The sequence below is a fragment of the Giraffa tippelskirchi genome, chromosome 1 (assembly GCF_054371585.1).
Source record: "Giraffa tippelskirchi isolate mGirTip1 chromosome 1, T2T-mGirTip1v1.2.pri, whole genome shotgun sequence".
In the NCBI taxonomy this organism is placed as follows: domain Eukaryota; kingdom Metazoa; phylum Chordata; class Mammalia; order Artiodactyla; family Giraffidae; genus Giraffa; species Giraffa tippelskirchi.
Genome location: NC_137275.1, coordinates 83,819,923 through 83,824,962, shown reverse-complemented (window position 1 = coordinate 83,824,962; position 5,040 = coordinate 83,819,923). Strand labels below are relative to the sequence as shown.

Sequence of the window (5,040 nt, the reverse complement as noted above, 5' to 3'; positions counted from 1 at the left end):
AGCTTTTCCCATTAGCAACATCACTCACCAGAATGGTAACTTTGGGTTTACACTTGGTGTTATACATTCTGTGGGTTTGGACAAATATATAGTGTATGCATCAGTGGAAGAGGACATGGCAACCCACTCCAGTATTCTTGCTTGGAGAATCCCACGGACAGAAGAGCCTGGAAGGCTACAGTCCATAGGGTTGCTCAGAGACAGATGTGACTGAAGTGACTTTGCACATCACAGATAGTGTACATATAACAACAAATATTCATTATTATAAAAAACTCCTCTGTGCTCTGTGTATTCATCTCTGTCCCCCTGACTTCTGGCAATCCCTGAACTTTTTATTGTCTCCATGTTTCTGCCTTTTCAAAAAAAGTCATAAAATTGGAACTATACAGTATGTATCTTTTTCAGATTGTTTTCTTTCACTTAGTAATACGCATTTCATGTTCTTCTGTGTGTTTGCATCGTTTGATAGTTCATTTCTTTTTAGTGCTGCATAATAATCCATTGTCTGGATGTACCATGGTTTGTTCATTTACTGAATGAAATACATCTTTGTTGCTTCCAAGGTTTGGCAATTATGACCAACTATAAACACCTTTGGGGACTTCCCTGATGGTCCAATGGTTAAGAGTCCTCCTTCCCGTGTAAGGGATGTGGGTTTGATCCCTGGAGGGGGACTTAAGATCCCATATGCTGTAGGGCACGCAAGCCCACTTGCCACAACTACTGAACCCATGCTCCGGAGCCCAAGTGCCACAACTAGAGAAAGCCTGTGCACTGCAACCAAGAAACCATGTGCTGCAAGGAAAGATCCTGAGTGCCGCAACTAAGACCTGATGCAGCCATAAATAATTTTTTTTTTTAAAGAACACCTTTGACTATAAACACCAATGTGTAAGTTTTCAACTCCTCTGGATGAATACCAAGGATCACAATGATTGGATAACTGGTAAGAATATGTGTAGCTTTGTAAGAAGTTGCCAACTTCCAAAAGTCCTCCAACGTGGCTGTATCATTTTGCATTCCCAACAGTTATGTATGAGAGTTTCTGTTACTCCACATAGTTTCCAGCATTTGGTATTGTCAGTGTTTCTGATTTTGGCCATTTTAAAATGTATGCAGTGGTATCTCACTATTGTTTTAACATGCCATTCTCTAGTGACATATGATGTGGAGCATCCTTTCATAGGCAATTTGTCATCTGTATATCTTTAACAAGTATCTGTTCAGATCTTTGGCCCATACATTTTTTAAATTTTATTTTTAATCAGAAGATAATTGCTTTACAATGTGCTGTTGGTTTTTGACATACAACAATGATAATCAGCCATAATTATATATATGTCTCCTCCCTCTTGAACCTCCTTCCCACCCCACACCCCATTCCACTCCACTAGGTTGTCACAGAGCACTGGGTTGAGCTCCTTGTGTTACATAGCAACTTCCCATTATTTTACATGTGGTAATGTATATGTTTCAGTGTGTCTCTCTCAATTTGCCACCCCAATAGTGCCCACAAGTCTGTTCCCTATTCCTGCCCTGAAAATGAGTTAATCAGTACCATTTTTCTAGATTCCATATATATGTGTTGCATGCCGCATGCCTGCTAAGTCGCTTCAGTCATGTCCGACTCTTTGCGACCCTATGGATTGTAACCCACCAGGCTTCTCTGTCCATGGGATTCTCCAGGCAAGAATACAGAGTGGGTTCCCTTCAGGGGATCTTTCCAATCCAGGGATTGAGTCTCATGTTTGTTGCATTGATAGGCGGGTTCTTTACCACTAGCACCACCTGGGAAGCCCTATATGTGAATTAATACACCATAGTTCTCTTTCTGCCTTACTTCACTCAGTAAAACAGGTTCTAGATTTATTCACCTTACTAGGACTGACTCATATTCATTCCTTTTTAATGGCCCATGTTTTAATCAGGTTGTTATTGCTGAATTTTGAGTTCTTCATGTATTTTGGATAATAGTCCTTTATCAGATGAGTCTTTTGCAAATATGTTCTCCAAGTGTGTGGTTTTTTTCTTTTCCATTAATCCTGAATTTTTTTTTGAAACTTGACTTTTTCAAATCATATATTGGTAAAATAACTTTCTTTGGCTAGTATCTTTATGTTTTATTTTCAGCTTTTGTGTGTGGTCTTTTAATTTAGTATATTGTTAGAAACACAGAGCAAGATTTGTTGCCTTAATCCAACCTAATAATCTCACTGACAACTCTGGTATATCTGCAATGATTTTAACCATCTTATGTTTTATGCCTACCTTTCTTTTTCTGTTGATATTTTTTTCTGCCTTTTTTGGGTCCCAAAGTTTTCTATTCTGCACTTTTTGTCTGCTGAGTAATTTCTTATTGATTATGTATTTTGTCTATTAGTTATAATCCTTACTTTTTCAGCATAACATTTAACTATAAATATTTCTTACACATTTTAACCTATTTGGTGCTTCTATTTTTCAAACACAGAACAATCTTAGCCTGCTTCAATTATCCATAATTGTACTCTCCAATCTTATGATTGCTTGATATTTTAAAATACAAAAGTAGTCAGTTTTTTTATAGTTAGTAGTAATTAAATTTATTTTCATTAATTAAAAAAATATTGAATGTTTCACAAATTTGTGTGTCATCCTTGTGCAGAAGCCATGCTAATCTACTCTGTATTGTTATAATTTTAGTATATGTGCTGCTGAAGCAAGTGCTTCATTAATTTATTTTATTGAAGTATAGGCTTCCCAGGTGGTGCAGTGGTAAAGAATCTGCTTGCCAAAGCAGGAGACATAAGAGACAAGCATTTGATCCCCAGGTCGGGAAGACCCTCTGGAGAAGGAGAAGGCAACTCACTCCAGTATTCTTGCCTGGAAAATTCCATGGACAGAGGAGTCTGGTGGGCTTCTGTCCATGGGGTTGCAGAGAGTTGGACACAACTGAGTACACACACACACATACATAATTGATTTACAATATTTGTGTTAGTTTCAGGTGTACAGCAAAATGATTCACATATATACACACGTATATATATTTCAGATTATTTTCCATTTGTTACTACAAAATATTGAATATTGTTCCCTGTGTAATAGAGTAAATCTTTGTTGATTATCTATTTTATATACAGTAGTGTGAATCTGTTCATACCCTTAATTTATCCCTCCCTTTCCCTTTTTCCTCTTTGGCAACTATAAGTTCTTTTCTTTTTTTGGTATAATACTGGGATGTTGTGACTTAATTATTGAAATGGAACTTCAAAGTCTTACTCAGAAAGAATATATTACAAATTAAAAGGTTGGGGACAAGCTATTTCAGCATTCAGTAAAAATTCTATTCAATAAAAAATCATAGCCAAGAGAAAAGCTAGATATTTTTAAAAGACCCACGGGTTATTTGGATGTTAAAATTTCCAGATACTGAAATAGCTGTGAATAATATATTCAAGAAAATATATGATAAAATTAAATCTTAAAAAACTGGGAATAGAACTGCCATATGATCCAGCAATCCCACTGCTGGGCATATACACCGAAGAAACCAGAATTGAAAGAGACGCGTGTACCCCAATGTTCATCGCAGCACTGTTTACAATAGCCAGGACATGGAAGCAACCTCGATGTCCATCAGCAGACGAATGGATAAGGAAGCTGTGGTACATATACACAATGGAATATTACTCAGCCATTAAAAAGAATACATTTGAATCGGTTCTACTGAGATGGATGAAACTGGAGCCCATTATACAGAGTGAAGTAAGCCAGAAAGAAAAACAACAATACAGTATACTAATGCATATATATGGAATTTGAAAGATGGTAACGATAACCCTATATGCGAGACAGAATAAGAGACACAGATGCATAGAACAATTTTATGGACTCTGAGGGAGAAGGTGAGGGTGGGATGTTCTGGGAGAATAGCATTGAAACATGTATATTATCATATGTGAAATAGAACACCATTCCATGTTCAATGCATGAGACAAAGGCTCAGGGCCGGGGCAATGGGATGACCCAGAGGGATGGGATGGGGAGGGAGGTGGGTGCGGGGTCCAGGAAGGGGAACACATGTAAACTCATGGCTGATTCATGTCAATGTATGGCAAAAACTATTACAATATTGTAAAGTAATTAGCCCCCAACTAAAATAAATAAATTTATTAAAAAAAAAATTTTTTTTAATAAATAAATAAATAAATCTCATATCAAAAAAAAAAAAAAAAGAAATGCACAGAAATAGAGAGGGTTCAACAATGAATAAAGAATTCAACAAACAGGTTAAAGCAGATGAGACTCAATAAATAAGAGTAACAGTGAGTTTCATGTTGGATCAGAATACATACAGAACTAAAAGATATATTAAGAAGCAAAATAAGAAAATGATGTAAGAGACCCATGAGTCACAAAGTAAAACATCTAAGCAATGTGGTTGGGTTCCCAGAAAGCAACCTAGCTAAAGACTCACAAGTTCAGAGAATTAATACCTTATACTATGTGTGCTGAAAGCAAATTTATTGAAACTTTTCCCTGAAAAGAGATGTTATGTTTATTTTATGTTGCAAATTAAGAGTATACTGGAGCTTCCTCAAAAAAAAAACCCCAAAACTAGAACCACCATATGATCAATAATTTCATTCCTGGACATACACCAGAAGAAAATGAAAATATTCATTTGAACAGATGCATGCACCCAATGCTCACAGCAGCACCACCCACAATAACCAACATACGGAAGCAACCTAAGTGTTTACCAGCAGGTGAATGGACAAAGAAGACGTGACATATAGATAGATAGATATATACATACACACAGTGGAATGCCACCCAGTCACTCAAAAAGAACAAAATTTTGCCATTTGCAGCAACATAGGTGGATCCAGAGGGTATCATGGCTAGTGAAAAGGTCAGACAAAGGCAAAGACTCTATACTATCACTTATATGTGGAATCAAAAAAATTTATCCCTCTCTGTCCCCCTTTCTCCTTTGGCAACCATAGTTTAAGTGGTTTTTTTTGTTTTTTTTTTTAAGTAACTCATTTACTT

General features: G+C 36.4%; 1 non-coding gene across 1 annotated transcript; it reads right to left on the bottom strand.

Annotated features, from left to right (window-relative positions):
* Nucleotides 1-2,602: 2,602 nt before the first annotated feature.
* On the bottom strand, nt 2,603-2,705 carry LOC145521613 (U6 spliceosomal RNA). Its single transcript, XR_014065539.1, has one exon. It is a non-coding gene; the product is annotated as a U6 spliceosomal RNA (small nuclear RNA).
* Between the last annotated feature and the right edge of the window lie 2,335 nt (nt 2,706-5,040).